Here is a 20,678-nt window from a genome sequence, read left to right on the forward strand (position 1 = left end):
CTGTCCAAAGGGTCAGGCTTCTGAGCCTATGAGCAGGCAGAGCAGAGAGAAGATATGCTCCACCTGAAGGCCCAGGCCCAGGGTCTTCCAATCCTGGAAGTGATACACAGGGACCTCAAAGCAAGGTAGTTCTTGTTGTGATTTATCATCTTGCTCTTGCCCTCTAGAGTTGGTCTTTATCCATCTAGGTTTTCTCTCTGAACTCTCAAGGTCTGAGATCTGCCTTCCTAAATAGGGCCAACTCGGATATTTGTAATGCATACTCTGCTTTTATTGGGACCTTAAAATCTATCCCTCGTGCCATACAGGTCCATGGGTTTCCATCAAAAAGAAAGGGACTTGGATGATCTGCGTTTGAATTATAGCACTTTTTTACCACCATGCGATCCCGGATGAGTTACCTAACCACTCTGAGCCTCAACTGGATCATCTTTCAAATAAAGAAAAGAATTATCAATGATAAATTAACTAGTTTTATCGATCCTTCAATGTGTACTAAACTTTTTATTAAGCATGTTACATAGTTTTTTGCATATAATTCTCAAAATTATAGGTAGCTTGGTAGATTAGATTATTGCTTAGAACTATGTATTGATCCCCCAGCTCCAGGTCCAAGAGGAAGACCTACTTCTCCACTGGATGACTCTGCATGGCCATGAGGCTCAGTTTGACCAAGGGGCAATCATTGTGATGTGACTGAAGCCCTCAAAAACACTTGTAAGATGAAGCTTGTTCTCTTGTATTTTTGCCATTTCTGGAAGAACCGGCCTTAGCCAAACCATTTGCCCAATGAAGATGAGAGACATGTGGATCAGAGCCATCCCGCCCAACCACAGACCCACAGTGAGAATGAGACATGGAGCTGCTGCTGCAGCTGAAGTTGGACCACTCAGCTGAGCCCCACCTAGATCAGCCAGACCTTAGCCGAACCACAGACACACAAGCGGTAATAACTTGTTGTGGTTTGAGCTACCGAATTCTGTGGTGGATGGTTAAGTACCAAAACTAGTGACTACAATAGCTTTATTAAAAGCTCTAAATCATAGACAAGCACACTGGAGAACAATAAGATTAAGTAAAAATTACCCAAATAGTAATGGCTGAGCCGGGCTTTGATCTTTTGATCACTTTGCAATATTGCCCCTTGCTAAGCTTTGCCTCCTTTAAAGTATGATCTAATCTGAGGTTGTTATGAGAATAAGAAACGTTAGTGCAAAACAACTTGTCCTGTGCCTATTAATTTATTGTGTGTGCTGCTACACGCCAGATCCTGCTTGAAGAGCTTTGCATGAATTAGAATAATAACAATATCAACTACTCTGGTTACTTCTGGAATCGCATGGCAGTTCCCTGCAGATATGCAGGGCTGTCCCCAGTGGATGGTGAGGGTCCTGGAACACAAGGATACATCCTACGCATCTTGGCATGGTCAGGGCTACCACAGTGCTAACGCAGAGCAGACTCCAGAGATACCCAGAGATATCACAAACAAAAAGCTTCCCTGAAGACCTATGACGGCAGTGAAATTCAGCAGCTTCTTTCTAATTTAAATTACCTGTCCCTTGTTTATTGCATTCATCTCATTAAAATATATATATATATATATATTGCTCTATTTTTTTGCTTGTCTCCTTCATACTCACAGACGCAACCACACATACACACATTTTGTCAAAACAGTAGCTTGACAATAACATACTGCACCTTGGCAAACTCTCATCCCTGCTAAAATTACACCAAGCAAAGCTTGTTTTGGGTTATATTTTTTAAAAAGACATAATATCCCATCTCATCAACTTCAAGTTAGAAATTGCTCTGAAACTTGGGCAGCAGCATATACCAGCACCACACACACACATGCACACGCACACACGCAGAGCCTGCATTTTGCACCTCATGTAGTTCTGTCATATCAGTTGCCAACACAGAAGGGGCACATGTCTGAGTTTTTTTGCTGCTCCTAATTACGCAGAGATGGGAACTTTCATATCGTCTGCCTGGGAGAGCTGTGCTTTCCCCCAAGGTCCAGAGAGAGCCTTGCTGCCTTTGTCCTTTGGTTTGGCTGAGCCTGGGCAGTTAGACATGCCCCTTATTTGCCTGTGATGTGCCAAACAGGCACTAGAGAAATGCACGTCTTTGGCAGTGCTGAGGCTTTGTCTGTAACACAAAGAGCAGGGACTGAGGTGGTGAGTGAAATCCTGCAGTGTGGAACTGACGCTGTGGGTCCCCAAAAGCAGAGGTCGTAATCTCACTGTCCCAGGTGCTGAATTCAGCCTACGGATGTGACTTCAACCTTACTTTTTTTTTTTCTCCCATTCGATCCAATATTTAAAACTGGAATTTTACATCTAGGTTTGCAGCTTCCCTTGCAAAGCTGGAAGATGTGGCAACAATGGGCCTCATTTCAGCTTGTGGCCACAGTGGCTGGAGCTGTGGAGGACTGAGTCTTTCACAGGGACACTCACACCCCACTCGGCACATGCCAACCTCCCTGCTGTCCCCCTTGGTGGGGCTCAGTGTAAGCTTCTGGCTGTCATTGCAGTGTCCTGTTTATTATTTTCCCTTATAGTAAGGAAACATTTCTCTTGCTCATGTCCCTATCAAAAGCATTTTTTTAAGATAAACTAAAAACCCTATATATTTTGAGAAAACTGGAAATGAACACATTTCAGTTTGGAAATGAAGACTTTCTTGTGCATTGAATATGGAAAACTTCAGCATGATATGTGTAGAGATATCCCTCAATGTCCTTGCTCCTCAGGGCATTTCATGGCCTCTTGCAGGTGAAGACCCTTGTGGATCCGATCGGGAGGCAGGTTATACAGTGACTAGGGCACAGGCTTTGGCATCAGGTAAACTTGGACTCAAATCTTCTCTTTGCAATTCCACAGCTCTGAGAGCTTGGAAAAGTTAAAGAACTTCTGTGAGTCTCAATACTCTTATCTATGAAGGACAAATGATAGAACCTACTTCACGGAGTTACTGTGAGGAACATGAAAAGATTGTGTGTGAATTGCAGAACAAAATTTAGGTTCACAGTAATAAGTCCTCAAAAATATTATTTCCTTTCCCAACCAGGAAGAAAAAAATACACATAAAGAATACCTAAACCAACAACAACAAAGAGATCTTGCGACACAACAGCAAATTAAATAATTATTATTGAAGTGATTTTTTAAATGTCTGTATATGTCATCTCTGCAATTTTAAATCAATACACACACATTGTGGAGCAGAGAGACAGCTGGTCACCAAAAGTCAGTTTCCTTTGTTTCCTCTGCACTTAGGCTTCCACATTTCCACATTTCCTTGTAGTGAGCTATAACCACGAGGCTAGTTCTTACCAATGGAATAAATCAAAATGGTGGGGGCCACTTGCTTCTGTGGCGTTTTTAAACAAGCATTGGGGTCTACCTCATTCTCCTTCTGGCTTCTGGATGCAGATGACAGCAAGACAATGGTAGATAGTGAAGCCACAAGATGAAAAAGGGCTTGGGTTCCTGAGTCACAACATGGAGGAAAGTTGCTTGCCAACTATACATACATATAGTGGAGGTTATATTTGAGCCATTATATATTGGGTCTTATTTGTTTAGGTACCCTGACTAATGTCCACAAGATTCACACAAGCACATAACTTATGAGGCTTGGGGTTCCATATAAAACACTGTAGCTGTGCATTAAAGAACATTTGTAAATCAGGAAGTTCTTTAAATCACATACGAGAATTAACAATGAAAAGATTTTTAACGGCCAATTATACATTGAAAAAAAGTTGTCCGTCAGTCACTTAGTCAACAAATATTGGGTGAGTACTTATTTTAGGAGTTTGGGAGTCAATTTTTTTTTTTTTTTAAGGTCCAGGTTGCGATTGGGTGAGGGTTTTTTGTTTGTGATGGGGAATCCTAAACAACTTCTTTTTTTTTTTTTTTTTTGAATTTTATTTTACTTATTTTTTTATACAGCAAATACTTATTAGTTTTCTATTTTATACATATTAGTGTGTATATGTCAATCCTAATTTCCCAATTTATACCACCACCACCACCTCCACCCTGCTTTTCCCCCTTGGTGTCCATACGTTTGTTCTCTACATCTGTGTCTCTATGTCTGGCTTGCAAACGGGTTTATCTGTACCATTTTTCTAGATTCCACATATATATGTTAATATACAATATTTGTTTTTCACTTTCCGACTTACTTCACTCTGTATGACAGTCTCTAGGTCCATCCACATCTCTACAAATGACCCAATTTAGTTCCTTTTTATTGGCTGAGTAATATTCCATTGTATATATGTACCACATCTTCTTTATCCATTTGTCTGTCAATGGGCATTTAGGTTGCTTCCATGACCTGGCTATTGTAAATACTGCTTCAATGAACATTGGGGTGTATATGTTTTTGGAATTATGGTTTTCTCTGGGTATATGCAGAGGAGTGGGATTGATGGGTCATATGGTAATTTTATTTTTAGTTTTTAAAGGAACCTCCATATGGTTCTCCATAGTGGCTGTATCAATTTACATTCCCACAAACAGTACAAGAGGGTTCCTTTTCGCCACACCCTCTCCAGCATTTGTTGTTTGTAGATTTTCTGATGATGCCCATTCTAACTGGTGTGAGGTGATACCTCATTGTAGTTTTGATTTACAATTCTCTAATAATTAGTGATGTTGAGAAGCTTTTCATATGCCTCTTGGCCATCTATATGTCTTCTTTGGTGAAATGTCTATTTTGGTCTTCTGCCCATTTTTTGATTGGGTAGTTTTATTTTGTTTATTTTTTTTTAATTAATTAATTAATTAATTTTTATTTTTGGCTGTGTAGGGTCTTCGTTTCTGTGCGAGGGCTTTCTCTAGTTGCGGCGAGCGGGGGCCACTCTTCATCATGGTGCGCGGGCCTCTCACTATCACGGCCTCTCTTGTTGCGGAGCACAAGCTCCATACGCGCAGGCTCAGTAGTTGTGGCTCACGGGCCTAGTTGCTCCGCGGCATGTGGGATCTTCCCAGACCAGGGCTTGAACCTGTGTCCCCTGCATTGGCAGGCAGATTCTCAACCACTGCGCCACCAGGGAAGCCCGGGTAGTTTGTTTTTTTAATATGGAGGTGCATGAGCTGTTTATATATTTTGGAGATTAATCCTTCATCCGTTGATTCTTTTGCAAATACTTTCTCCCATTCTGAGGGTTGTCTTTTTGTCTTGTTTATAGTTTCCTTTGCTGTGCAAAAGCTTTAAGTTTCATTAGGTCCCATTTGTTTATTTTTGTTTTTATTTCCATTACCCTAGGAGGTGGGTCAAAAAAGATCTTGCTGTGATTTATATCAAAGAGTGCTCTTCCTACATTTTTCTCTAAGAGTGTTATAGTGTCCGGTCTTACATTTAGGTCTTTAATCCATTTTGAGTTTATTTTTTTGTATGGTGTTGGGGGTGTTCTAATTTCATTCTTTTACATGTAGCTGTCCAGTTTTCGCAATCCACTTATTGAAGAGACTGTCTTTTCTCCATTGTATATCCTTGCCTCCTTGTCATAGATTAGTTGACCATAGGTGCGTGGGTTTATCTCTGGGATTTCTATCCTGTTCCATTAATCTATATTTCTGTTTTTGTGCCAGTACCATATTGTCTTGATTACTTTAGCTTTGTAGTATATTCTGAAGTCAGGGAGCCTGATTCCTCCAGCTCCATTTTTCTTTCTCAAGATTGCTTTGGCTATTCGGCATCTTTCATGTCTCCATACAAATTTTAAGAATTTTTGTTCTAGTTCTGTAAAAATGTCACTGGTAATTTAATAGAGATTGCATTGAATCTGTGAATTGCTTTGGGTAGTATAGTCATTTTCACAATTTTGATTCTTCCAATCCAAAAACATGGTATATTTCTCCATCGAGTTGTGTCATCTTTGATTTCTTTCATCAGTGTCTTATAGTTTTCTAAGTACAGGTTTTTTACCTCCTTAGATAGGTTTATTCCTAGGTATTTTATTCTTTTTGTTGCAATAGTGAATGGTATTGTTTCTTTAATTTCTCTTTCTGATCTCTTGTTGTTAGTGTATAGGAATGCATGAGATTTCTGTGCATTAATTTTGTATCCTGCAACTTTACCAAATTCATTGATTAGCTCTAGCAGTTTTCTGGTAGCATCTTTAGGATTATCTATCTATAGTATCAAGTCATCTGCAAAGAGTGACAGTTTTACTTCTTTTCCAATTTGTATTCCCTTTATTTCTTTTTCTTCTCTGATTGCCATATCTAGGACTTCCAAAACTATGTTGAATAATAGTGGTGAAAGTGGACATCCTTGTCTTGTTCCTAATCTTAGAGGAAATGCTTTCAGTTTTTCACCATTGAGAATGATGTTTGCTGTGGGCTTGTTGTATATGGCCTTTATTATGTTGAGGTACATTCCCTCTATGCCCACTTTCTGGAGAGATTTTATCATAAATGGGTGTTGAATTTGGCCAAAAGATTATTCTGCATCTTTTGAGATGATCATATGGTTTTTATTCTCCAGTTTGGTAATATGGTGTATCACAATGATTGATTTGCATATATTGGAGAATCCTTGCATCCCTGGGATAAATCCCACTTGATCATGGTGTATGATCCTTTTAATGTGTTGTTAGATTCTATTCGCTAGCATTTTGTTGAGGATTTCTGCATCTATATTCATCAGTGATATTGGTCTGTAATTCTCTTTTTTTGTAGTATCTTTGTCTGGTTTTTGTTTCAGGATGATGGTGGCCTTGTAGAATGAGTTTGGGAGTGTTATTTCTTCTGCAATCGTTTGGAAGAGTTTTAGAAGGATGGGTGTTAGCTCTTCTCTAAATGTTTGATAGAATTTACCTGTGAAGCCACGTGGTCCTGGACTTTTGTTTGTTGGAAGATTTTTAATCACAGTTTCAATTTAATTCCTTGTGATTGGTCTGTTCATATTTTCTATTTCTTCCTGGTTCAGTCTCGGAAGGTTATACCTTTCTAAGAATTTGTCCATTTCTTCCAGGTTGTCCACTTTATTGGCATAGAGTTGCTTGTAGTAGTCTCTTATGATGCTTTGTATTTCTGCGGTGTCCATTGTAACTTCTCCTTTTTCATTTCTAATTTTATTGATTTGAGTCCTCTCCCTCTTTTTGTTGATGAGTCTGGCTAAAGTTTTACCAATTTTGTTTATCTTCTCAAAGAACCAGCTTTTATTTTTATTGATCTTTGTTATTGTTTTCTTTTTTCTATTTCACTTATTTCTGCTCTGATCTTTATAATTTCTTTCCTTCTACTCACTTTGGGTTTTGTTTGTTCTTCTTTCTCTAGTTCCTTTAGGTGTAAAGTTAGATTGTTTATTTGAGATGTTTCTTGTTTCTTGAGGTAGGATTATATTGCTATAAACTTCCCTCTTAGAACTGCTTTTGCTGCATCCCGTAGGCTTTGGATCATCGTGTTTTCATTGTTATTTTTCTCTAGGTATTTTTTTATTTCTTCTTTGATTTCCTCTGTGATCTCTTGGTTATTTAGTAATGTATTGTTTAGTCTCCATGTGTTTGTGGGTTTTTTTCATTTTTTTTCCCCTGTAACTGATTTCTCATCTCATAGCATTGTGTTCAGAAAAGATGCTTGATATGATTTCAATTTTCTTAAATTTACCGAGGCTTGATTTGTGGCCCAAAATGTAATCTATCCTGGAGAATGTTCCATGTCCACTTGAGAAGAAAGTGTAACCTACTGTTTTCGGATGGAATGTCCTATAAATATCAGTTAAATCTATCTGGTCTTTGTATCATTTAAAACTTGTGTTTCCTTATTAATTTTCTGTCTGGATGATCTGTCCATTGGTGTAAGTGAGGAGTTAAAGTCCCCCACTATTTTTGTGTTACTGCCGATTTCCTCTTTTATAGCTGTTAGCATTTCCTTATGTATTGAGGTGCTCCTATGTTGGGTGCCCATATTTTTATAATTGCTGCCTATCTCCACTTCATTTAGTTGTTTTTCTGGGGTTTTATCTTGTTCTTTCATCTGGTACATAGTCCTCTGCTTTTTCATTTTGTCTGTCTTTCTGTGAATGTGGTTTTCATTCCACAGACTGCAGGATTGTAGTTCTTCTTGCTTCTTCTGTCTGCCCTCTGGTGGATGAGGCTATCTCTGGGAGTCGGATTAGAGGGATGAGTAACACTGAAAGAATCATTGCACTCAGAGAATTTACATTCCAGTGATAAGCGCCTGACTAGTTTTGATCATCTAATTCTTCACTTCATTGGTTTTGATCCAGACTGTTAATAAATAACATTGTGAGTTCTCTAGTTCTAATCCTGCATTGTGATACTTCTGTGGGAAACACAGTGGTCAGGGATGATGTGCAATACATTTGTGTGTTGTCTTTCAACCCCACATTTGTCCTTCCATGTTCTTCTCTATTACAGGGGGCTGGATACCTGAAAACTACATTTCTCACTCTCTTTTGTCACCTGGCTCCAGCTATATTCTGCTAGTGGGAGAGACTTGCACATGGTTGAAAGGCTGGATGAGATCCTGGGGCTGATAGCAGATAACAGCAACATTATCTGTCAGTCCAGCACTTCAGTGAGATGGCAAGCTCCTGAGATGCTGTAGCTGCAATGGGAATTCATGAGCCCTCCTCTGGATCTGCACAGTAGGAACTAATAGACTCTCCAAACGCTTCCAACAAAATGGACCAACACCAGCCACTTTATTCACGATGACACCACTCCATGGGAGATACAAAGTCCATGGACACTGTGCCTGATTGGCTAAGCTGCACTTACAGCCCATACCTTGGCTACAGGAAGTCCAGGTATCCTCAACAACATACCCACCAGCCTCAATTTAATGGAGGACCTATATTGTCTGCAAATGTAAACCAGGTTGTTAATAGTAGAAGATACAAGAGAGCCTCAACAGTGATCTAAGACATAAGTCTAGCCATTTTACTCCTCTGCTCAGGACCTTGCTTTCCAGCCCATTCAGGGTAAGAACTAAGCCTTAGCTTGTCTACAATAAATAGTGTCTGCCACCCTTTCTAGCTGTACCTGCAGTTGCTTCCAATGCCCCTGCATTTAAAATTCAGCACCATTTGTAGTTTGCCAAACGTCTTCTGTGTCACACCACTGTGACCTTGTCCAAGCTGGCCTCTCTGCCTGGAACACACTCACCCTCTTCTCATTCTTCCCACCCTAACTATCTTGGTTACTGCTATTAATTTTTTAACCCCTAGCGTGGGTACCTCTTTCTCAAGAAAGCATCCTTTGACATCTTCTTCAGGTGACTTTAGGTGTTCTCCATCTAGTCCAGAGAGTGTCTTTTGTTTATCTGTATCATAATACCATATTCAACCTTATTATAAAAGTCACCTCAGGACCCAGGACAGTGCTTGGCCCATTGCAGACAATTATAACAAAAACAGTAAACTTTTCCTTATTCACTCTCTGAAATGCTTGCTGACCATCTTCTTCATGCCAGATACTGCTCTAAACCATGAAAAAATATATGTGTTGCACACTCAGTACAAGGTGCTGTGCAAAATTTTACATGCTTAGTATCCAGAGCAATCTTATGAGTGTGAAACCAGTATCAGTCCCAATTTTGCACATACAAAAACTGAGGCTTAGAGAGGATAAATAAATATTTAACAAATGAATAAATAGAAGAATAACTAGATATAACTGTCTGGCCAACTGGACTGTACGCTCTCTGAGAGAAGAAATGGAATCTTCTTACTCAGATCTATTTTTAAGTGCTTAATATGGTATATGACCAGGACAATCCCATATCCTAGTTCGCCCAGCACAGTCCAACTTTTTAATGGAATCTGTTATGTTAACGTAATTGTGAGTAGCATGCCCTTTTATTCTCAAATGTGCCCAGATTACCTAATGCCTGGTTCCCAGTGAGTGCCGTATTTATGTTGGTTGAACTGAGTAGAACTGCCCCAAGGTAAAGAAAAAAGTCAAAATTAGGAAGTAGCCACAGCCCCAAATCCAAAGCTGTTTTCATGACACCACACTGTGTCTAAAGGAAATTAATCCGTTCTCAGTAGACCTCATGCTCAAACCATCAAAGGAAGACAACCCATATAGATCATGTGACTCACTAGGCTGGGAAGAAATTCTTCACTTACTTACTTGGCCACCTTCGTTGTAGAGATAAAACTATGAAGCCGGGTAGGTCAACTGAGCTGCACTGAACAAGAGGTAAAGCCATGATTGGAACACTTATCTTCCAATATCAAGTCCAATGTTCACTCTGGCACCCTAAGACAGTCTACGAGCTAGTCTTTGCTTACATATTCCTTCTTCCTGGAAGGCTCTTTCTCCCTTGATTACCAAGACTAACCCCATTCATCCTTTACACCTCCACTTCTGTGACCCAAAGGCTCAGTTCTTAGTCTTCCATCCTTCTATTTCTCAGCTTCATCCTCTCCCTTGAATTTCTCAGAGGTAACAGATAGAGTAACTCTAGGCGGCTAGTTTTCTCTAGAGGGAAGCTTCCTCGGGTCTGAACGCTTGTCCCATGTGTCTCCTCATCCCACCCTTTCCCACACCCACCACTCTAGTGCCTGCGTGTGTTATGTATGTGTTCAATTAAAAGAAACATAACTCTAAGATCTTATTTTTTTTTTTCCAAAATGTGTTTCTCAATATTAAACTTCTGTTCTCTGTTGATATCATGACTCTTTTATCACTATAGATTTAGGATTCACATCCAATGTATTTAGAATTCATAGAGAGTTTATTTTCCATGGTTCTGTTCAAAAACATTCACAAAACACCATCTCAGTATCAGACAAAGTCCTGGGCTCTGCAGAGTTTCTATCAGTCCGGTGTGAGAGTCGGGGAAAAGGCACACAGATCAATGCATGGTTACATTGTACCATGATACCTGCAAATACATTACAAATGCTTAGTTTCTGTAGAAGACAGGCAGTCTCCTATGCTGGAGATGTTAAGGAAGGCATCATTAAGGAGGTGATTTTAACCTGTTCCTTGAAGAATGAGCAAGAGATTTCTGTCCATGACTAAGCACTGCAGAAACCATTTAGTTTCTCCATGCTCTTGCTAGGATCCTTTACACATGGGATCCTTGAGTTCTTTTTGATAGGCTTTCTCATCTAGTAGCTGATATGTCAGTGAGGACTGAAATGATTTCTAGCAATATGGATGACTCACCCCATGGCTTTGTCCCCAGTGAGCCAAGACTTTCAGTCACACACCTTCCCCCCCTTAGAGTTACATTTCACACCTAGATGTTAGCAGTAAGCACACACTACTTAGAACCCTACTACCCCTCCACAGACCATTTGGCAATAATTTGGCTATTGATTTTTAACCCCTAGCTCAGGTACCTCCTTCATGTGGGTAGAGTAAAAGACCTTCCACAATTCTCCAATGAATACCACCATCATCCTGGCCAGTCACAGAGTCTCTTACTGGTCGTGTGACCCTGGGCCAGTTACTGACCTTTCTTAAGCATCGTGGTCCTCATCTTTAAAATGAGGATAATAATGATAACTACTCCTTAGGGTCATTGAAGTATTAGATGAACTTAAGCATGAACAGACCAAGAACAGTGCCTGCCACAAGTTAAGTATTGTGTACTTGGTTACCAAGAAAATAACCATCTCCATCCCCATCATCATCATCATCATTGTCATCATCAGTAGCAAGAACAGCATCATGAACAGTGTAAACACACACCCAGACTCTCAGGATTCCCCATGGGGGAACACCCTGCCATAGGGCTATCCCTCAGCAACAGTAATCAACCCTTAATCCTGGATGACCCTCCAGCCTAAATTAGGGCTTCTGCCTATTCCTCATCGCTTTCAGTCCTCACTCAACTTGAGCAGCAGCAGAAATGCCATCATTTCTACAGGAGAGGAAATGTAGGAACAAAGTGTTACATGACTTGCCCTGGGGCACACAGCTACCCAGTCCAGGCACTGGGTACTCCAACATCACCTCCCAGAGTCCTGGCCTCAGCATCTCCTCCCACTGGGGCTGCTTTATCCAGAAGGCAGTGCTGTCAGAGGCCAGCTTCCCTCCCAAGGGTCCTCTCCTTGGTGCCCATGCGCCTGTCAGCCACAGAGATCTGCATAAGCTCCCTTTCCTAACAGAAAGCACTTCCTTAAGGACACTACAGGCTGTATGGGCATCATGTCCTGCTCAGATTTTGCCACCCGAATCCACCAAAGCTAAAATGGAAGAAATAACTGTACAGTTGTTATGGATTCAATTGTGTCCCCCTATGTTGAAGTCCTAACTCTCAGTATTTCAAAATGTGACTGGATTTGGAGACAAGATCTTTAAGGAGGGGATTAAGGTTAATAAGGTCATAATGTGGGGCCTCATCCAATAAGACTGGTGTCTATATAAGAAGAGGAAGCAACACCAAGTGTGTGCACACACATGTGAAGACACAGGGAGAAGGTGGCCGTCTGGAAGCCAAGGAGAGAGGCCTCAGGAGAAACCAACCCTGCTGACACCTTGATCTTAGACTTCCAGCCCCAAGAACTGTGAGACAATAAACGTCTGTTTCTCAAGCTCCCCAGCCTGCAGTACTTTTTTATGGTGGCCCGAGCTGCCTCATACAACAGTAAATAGCAATGTGGCTGGGACAGTATCCACATAGATGAGCACTAGTATATATTTTTAAGGAAGGAGTCAACACAGAGACCCCCATGCCAAAGCCCTGCATTTACAAGGCAGAGAGCCCCCTTCCAGGCTGAAAGGGCTCTGAGTTTAGTTTTTCTTTCCCTTCCTCATCCATCCTAGACTCACAACACCCAACACACCCAACCAGACCTGAGACCTTGAGCCTGTCCATCCGGACCCCCTGACTTGGCTTGTGTGTCTGTCAAACCAGCCTCCTTTCCTGAAAAGGACAAGTCAAAGCCATCTTTCAGGAGTTTTCTTCCCCTGACAGAAATCAGCAGGGTTAGAATAAACTGCATAAGTTATCAGCTCCTCAGGAAAGAACATGAAAAAGGCCCTTCTATCACTTAATGAAAAATAGCTTCTTTTTTGGACAGAACTTCATAGGCCTGCAATCAAGCCAAGGCTCCCCTCTCCCTTCCCTGACGTGCCATGCAGGCAAAGCAAGTCGGCATCTATTAATAATATTTTCTCCTGCTCCTTTCATTTTTCTGCATGTCCTACCACTGTCAGGCCCCGTGATGGAGCGGAGCCTTTATCTCGTCCGAGTCTGGCCTGTCAGGGTGATAAACAATTCTAACAAGAATCAGAATAAAGATCTTCCCAGTAGACTCTGCAGAGAGATAGAGGCTTTTCTCATTTTCTCGACGGAAAAAAAAAAATTTAATCTAGCAGCTCCGGCTTTTTTTCAAGCGTCACATTCAAAGAGATGCAAATTTGTCAGAGCCGAGACCCCAGCTGACTCTGAGCACTGCATGAATGTCAAAGGGGGGAGGCAGTGTCTTTGACATGGCTTCCTTTTTTGGGGGGTGGGGGGAAGCTCTCCACCAAATGTTAAAAAAAATAAGGTTTCGCTTTGTAGTGCATGTTTCAATAATTTTCATAAGTTTTCTTCTGAAATAAAAAACTGCCATTGGGAAGGAAAAAAGAGGAGGAAAGGGACAGATGGAAATTTGGGGTGAAGGAGGAAAGAGCCCCAGAGAAACAGCTCCATTGAGATGTCAGGTCGGACTGAAATGCACAGGAACTGAGTAGGTTTGCAGAGAAGATGGGTGGGGACTGAATAAGTGAAGAAGGTGCAATGAATGAATGAATGCAAGCAGCAGAGAGCGTGGAGCTCAGCCTTTTGTTAGGTTCAGTTATTTCCCTAAGTTTGTGGAAACCATGCATGCCTCTTTCTGGATATTTCTTCCCCCAATTTACCATTAGCATGAAAGCATCTGCATGTTCTCATCTGCTCTGTCGGTTGCCTGGATTCAGAGACCACAACAAATCTGACTGGGAAGGGTCAGGTGGATGAGGTAGGAGAACAAAGAGGAGAGGTTGGAAGGTCAGGGTGCTGATGGGCTGGAGAGAGGCTGGACGTGACCAGCACTGGCCTCCAGGGAATCCCTGGGGCTATAATGCAAGCAGGGACTCACTGCTCAGCTCCCAAGTCCTTTGCAGAATTGAAGCCCTGCTGAGCTGGTCCACAAAGAGCCTTTTAGGTCAGTCTTGTGGAGGGGGGTTGCACAACGTCCTCGGCCCCCTTCCTTTAGGCAGCATCCCACCCTGGGGCCCCCATCACAGACCCTATGAAGACTTTCCTCTCTTCTAATCCTTCTATGTCTTTCTGAGTCAAGAGAACTGGATGCCTACGTTCTCATGGCCTCTTCTTCCTCTCCATCCCTGCCCTTGTTGATTTCTCCATCACCCCACTTACCTCTACCTCCTAACCACATCCCATGGTACCTCAGTCAGCACCCCTGCGTGGCTCTCATTCTCCAGAGGACGACTAGCTCAAAGCTAATGTATGTTGTAGACTAAAGGTCAAGGTTAAAAGAGGGCTAGCAATAATATAAGGAGGAAAGGAGGAGTCAAAGAGGAGTCAAAGTCCAATCTTAGCCATCACTCAAGTGGTCACATGGTCTGACTTCTTAAGACTCTTCCTGATGCATCTGTCTCCCGGCAAGTTTTCTGAGAACCTGGAACCCCAACACCCAGTATCCTTCACTAGACTGGGGAAGTTTCAAGGTGCCTGATCTTTTGTTATGCAGAGAAATGTAATTTTTCTTCTTAGCCTCTCAAGCTCTCCCGTCTCGCCTGTAGTTATCTTCTTTCTGGAATCGATCTATTGGGTTAGAGGTTAGTTACAGCTTATAGATTTGCATCAGTAGGACCTTTACAGCTTGACTTTTCATCTTTCTCCCTGGCATCAGAAGTTCAGTGGGAAGTAGGTATATGAGGTCTTTGGTTGGTTAGAGTAGGATTAGGGTAACACATGGGACAGAGGCTATATACTGAGGGGAGACGGGCTCGTGAGGTCCTTCTAATAGTAGAATGTGCTATGAAATAGGGGTCTATTTCATCTTTCTATTGACACTGCCCTTTTTGTCATGCTGCCTTCCCTACGGTCAGCCATCTCCTAAAGCCAGCACTTAAGTTGCAACCAGAAACACTAGTTCAAGATCCAAGCAATGGCTGCTCTCAATCCTGGGTTCTTGCAATAATGAGCCACCTGAGATGTCATCCTTGCACTCACACTTCCTCTCTGAGAGCCCTGGGTGGTACTTTAGCTCACGGTTGTCTTGCTAACACTTGGTTATCAGCCAATCAGGAGACAGAAATCTTGTGCCACCTGAAATGATTCCATTCCAGAGGAAGGGTTCTCCCAGCATACACAGCTCTGGAAGGGAAGGGGGGCAGACGTTTTTTGAAATAGTCAGTTGTCCCAGAAGGTCCACACTCCATTCTACAGCCCCAGTGAGCCCAGGAGGCAAAAAATTGTGGACATTTTCCCTGCTCTTAAGAATGTTTGAAAAGTTAAACCTTTTCCCCCTTAGGGTTTAGGGGACTTCTTGACAGGTGACAGTTTTGACTAGTCAGGACTAGCACTCTACCAGGAAATAAATCATCATAGAGTATTTCTCAACCTGGCAGGAGTAGAAGAATGAAGAGGAATCTGGGGCCATACATTTATTTCAACATACATGTGACAGCCTAGCTGAGCTCAAAAGCCTGCATTCACAGGCTATGGTGCAAGACCACTCACTGTTTTTAGCCAAGTGTCCTTGGGAAAAGCATGCCTAATCTCTGATGTTTCATTCCTTTGTTAAAAAACCAGCAAACAGACAACGACAATGATAACAAGAAAACCTGTAATCCCTGCCCCTTTGGCTCCCAGGATTATTAAGTCAAATAAGATATGAAATGCGCTTTTCGATCTGTAAAGTGGAATGCAAGTGTAGTTTGCTTGTTTTTATTGCCTTTTCTTCCTCTTTCTCATTCTACTACTATTTTCACCCTGACGTCCCGACAAAATGCCACCACCATCATGAAGTCTCTTCTCATCTTAGATGGGAAATTAATCTCTTTCTTCTGTACATTCAAAGGATATATGTTTTCTTTATCTTATTGTTATATTATCATCTTACCTTATCTTTATCTTACTGCTATCTTATCTTATTGCTACTACATTCTTATTGTCTTCTTTGAGTTGAGTCTGAAACTGTCTATCTTGTCTATCTTTGCAGATGGATGCTCCTCCAAGACCTGTGTGTCTCCTTTTTCCCATGGAGTCTGGCACAGAGGAGGGGCTCAGAAAGGATTGGTGGCTAAGATTAATTCAAGTTTGCATGATCAAGGATAAATGTCATCAAATATAAACCCAGACACCATATAAAACAGCTCCTTAAACATCTCTTCATGTGACCCTGTGGTCTAGATGTGGGACAACATTAATATTTTATTGTCTGAATACTTAGATGAAAACTGTTCTATGTTTAACTTGAAATATCTCATTAGTATTGACAATGACACAAAGTTATTATTCATGTTTTTATTAAGGTAAAAACAATAACAAGCTTTAAAATATTTGATTGAATTTGAGCAAAAGTCTCTTTTGCCTGTCTTTCAGATGGCAAAATGATCATTCATTCAATCAACAAATATTTACTGTGGGCCTGCTGTATTCCAGATGTTGCTATAATCACTGGGGATAAAGCTGGTGAATAAGATACGATGGTGTCTACCTTCATTGGGCTTATATTCTAGTAGGGGAAAGAAATTTTAAAAATGAACAAAAAGTCAATAAAATGATTCCAAATTGTGAAAAGTTCTACAAGGAATGTCATACTCTGTTACAGGGGAAAAAAGAATACAATCAAAGAAGTTCTCTCTGAGGAGATAATTAAGCTCAGCTTGCAAATTTGAGAAGGAGCCAGGAAACAAATAGAAGAAAGAACATTCCAGGAAGAGGAAATGGCATATGGGAAGAACCCAAGGTGTGAAAGAGCTTTAGTATTCAAGGACCAGCTCATGGATTAACAAGGCTGCAAATGAGGAAGGAATGACATGAAGTGAGTTTGAAGAAATGTCCAGGGGTCACATCACAAAGGAAACTCCATGTAAACAGACTGAATTTTATCACAAGTACAATGGAAAGGCACCAATGGCTATCATCAGAGAGTGACATGGTCTGATGATATTTCAAGGTCACCCTTGCTATGGTGTGGAGAACGGACTGAAGGTTCTAAGAGAGGAAGTTGGGGTCTACTGTGGCCATATGGCCAAGAGATAATGGTGGTCTTCCTGGACTAGTTGTGGTTGTGACAGACATGGAGAGAAGTACACGTAATTGAGAGACATTTGGAGAATAGGACTGACAGAACTTGTTGGTGGACTGGATTTGAGAAGTGAGAGAAATGAAGGAATCATGACAAGTCCTTGGTCTTTAGCTAGGATAATTGGATGGTTGGTGGTTCATTTATTGAGTTAAGACAAACTGGAGAATAGGTTTCGTAGGTGAGGAATCAAGTTCCACTTTGTTAAGTCATGGATGGATAAGTTACATAAATCTTTTATTCTCAGTGTCTAAAAGAGTACCTAATGCATAATGACTAATAAGTAAGTCTTTGTTGAATCAGAAAAGAAGTTCCATGATATTCCAAGTAGGCTTTTGGACATGGGAGCCTAAAGTTCAGATTAGAGATAAGGGTCAGAGATAGAAATTGGGAATTCATGAGCATTTAGGTATTAATAAACCATGAACTGTAGAATTAATCAAATAGGAAAAGAGTGTAGAAGTAGAAAGAGCTGAGGACCAAGACCTGAGCAACATCACCTTTTAAACAGCAAGTAAAAGAGAATGACTCAGAGAAGAAGCCTGACATGAAGCCAGGGTGATAGAGGAATGGAAACAGAAGCATGTGATAATCATGAGAGTTAGTCAAGAGAAGAGAGTGTTACATAATCAACCATGTCTACTGGCTCTGAAAGCTTCAGTAAAATGAAGACAGAGAATCATCCACCAAACGTAGTCCCTTAAATCAAACACTAGACTCAAGTGAACTCATTTTAACTGAACATTCTTTTGGTTTTATCACTTGCTGATTATCACCAATGATAAAAAAGATTAATAATCCATGGATTGTAACTCAGTTACAATCCACGAAAAGAAAAGTCTCAGTTATAGTAATATAGTAATCTCTAATGTCTTGGGGTGATACAGGGCAATCTGTGTGGGATCAAAAGACAGGCAGATTAAGAATCAAGTCCCAATCTGTCCACTTTCAGGTTCTTGGACTAGTTAAAGCCTTAGGAAGTGTTAAACTCTTAATCCATCCTGAGTGATAAAAATCATATCTCACTTGCTTATTCACAGAGTATTCATAATAATCAAAAAAGCTAACATATGTGATGACTTTGAAACTGGGGAAATATGTTACAAATATTAAGGGCTATTTATAATTACAGGAAGCAGTGCATCTTCACTTCCTCGTTTATTCATTTGTACAATATTTAGGAACCCCAACTTCCTAGGACAAAGAAAAAGGCACTGTCACTGCGTTCAAGTAGCTCATGGCCTGGCTGTATTGTCTTCACTTTGTTAACCTACACCCTAAAGGAGGCATCCTAGGGTTTTGGAAAGCATGTGCTGTAGGGAAGTGGTTACATGATACAAAGATAATATTAAATGCTAACTAAAATTATGTCCTGTGAAGCTGAAATTATTAAAATGTGTAACCCACTAAGAACCCTCCCTCAATAAAATAAATTTCCCCTTCAGAGTTGTTGCTCATTCCCAGCTAGGACATGATTACTATTGTGACAAGACCTGTGTCTTTTTCAGAATTTGACATAGCGTTCTCTAAATATTTTCTGAATTGAGTAGATTTTCCAAAGGAAGCATATCTTGTTACTAACCCTGTGACTTCAAGTTAGGGGAAGCAAAAAGACATTTTTAAGCACTGTTAAGAGCTTGATGAATTCTGTAGGCTGGAGGTCAACAAAAGACCAACTATAAGGAGGTAAAAATCTTCTAAAGAATCTTAATTGATGGAGAAGAACAACTTTCTCAATGGAGAAGTTCAGTGACGGAAAAAAACAGATTGGTACCTACCTTCTTAGTTCACTGTCTATTCATGAAGAACAATGACCCTCAGCTGCCACCCTGGATGGAGTGAGCACACCATGCCTCTGACAGCCACTAAGAATTCTGCAACAGGCCAGGCAATGACTAGAAACTCCTCAACCTCTTCCCTTCTCTGCCAGGGATGGGGCATGGCCCCAGAGACTTCCCTCTGAAGGTGTCGAGTGTGTGCTAGGTGTAAGAGGTGTGAGATGTATGGAAGAACCACTTTAGATGATGTGAATCCTTGGAGGTCTTCCACAGCATTGGCTCTTATCTAAAAATTTTCTTCCAGACCACATAGGACTTAAAGAGGGTACAATGCAGGAGACTGTAGTCACTGAGGCTCTGAATTGCAGAGAAATTTTTACCTTTGGCAGAGAACCTCCTACCAGGAGCTGCCAGATCATTCTACCCCAGTTTTAAGAGATATGAGTGTCTCCAGGGAACACCTGCTCCCTACAGGTTCCTTCACCCTGGGCTCCTAAAGAGGTGAGGTCATGACTCCAATCTTTGGTGTTAATAGAAAACATCTGGTCCTCCAATATTAAAGATGTAGATGCTTATGGACTTCCCTGGCTGTCCAGTGGGTAAGACTCTGTGCTTCCAATGCAGGACACGCAGTTTCAATCCCTGGTCAGGGAACTAAGATCTCACATGCTGTGTGGCGTGACCAAAAAAAAAAAAATTGTAGATGCTTGGACCTCAGCTTCAACAGGCCTGCAGTGAGTCCTGTAATCTGCAATTTAAGTAACTCTGGCCTTAGGTTCTGAATGATCCTTTGAGCAACATGGAGAGGGTGGGGAAGGGCAGTGGTTGAAAGCACAGGCTCTGATGTTAGCATGTCCAAGGTTGAACTCCTATTCTACCCATCACTTGCTGGGTGACCTTGAACAGTCATGTAAACTCTCCATATCACAGTTTCCATGTCAATAAAATGGGAATAATAGTTGTGTCTACTTTATAAATTTTTTGTGACTACTAAATACAGTAACTCATGAAAAGCATATATCCTAGAGTGTGGCATATAGCAAGTAGTAAATAAATGGTCATTATTAGTATTATATCAGAAAAAATGAAACAGAAGCAATTGAAACAGCATCTAGTCTTGAAAGTTTCCCACTGTATCACTGTGCCACTTGATTCAGAGAATGGTTTTATTTTTTATTTTTAACAAGACTCCCAGTACAAATGGGCTGCCCTCCCAGGGGATCCATTAGTTGGGGTAGTACCATGGCAGTGGTACCATGCATTTGGTGGTGCTGCTATATTCAAAATAGTAACATCACCAGCATCATTAAATCTGTTGCAGTTTATGCTAAAAATCCCAGTATCCAATCATCACAGAGTACAAAGCTGAGTAAGAGACTCTCCCTGTCACCAAAACCATCTTACACAAGAGGTTCCGTGATGAATGTGTGTAGTCATTTGTTCAGCAAGGAAGTATCAGACCTCTCTCTTGTTCCAAGATCTGTTTGTCAACAGCAACAAAATAAAGCAGTGCTCTTGAATGGCGTAAAGGAAGAGTAGTGTTCTGTTTCATTTATTAATGTGGAATTTCCTGAGTAGGGGGGTGCAGGAAAGGTCAATGGACAGTCAAATATTTTTCATATGTGTGTGATTTTGTGAAGT

Source organism: Eschrichtius robustus, chromosome 1, assembly GCF_028021215.1.
Source record: "Eschrichtius robustus isolate mEscRob2 chromosome 1, mEscRob2.pri, whole genome shotgun sequence".
Classification (NCBI taxonomy): Eukaryota; Metazoa; Chordata; class Mammalia; order Artiodactyla; family Eschrichtiidae; genus Eschrichtius; species Eschrichtius robustus.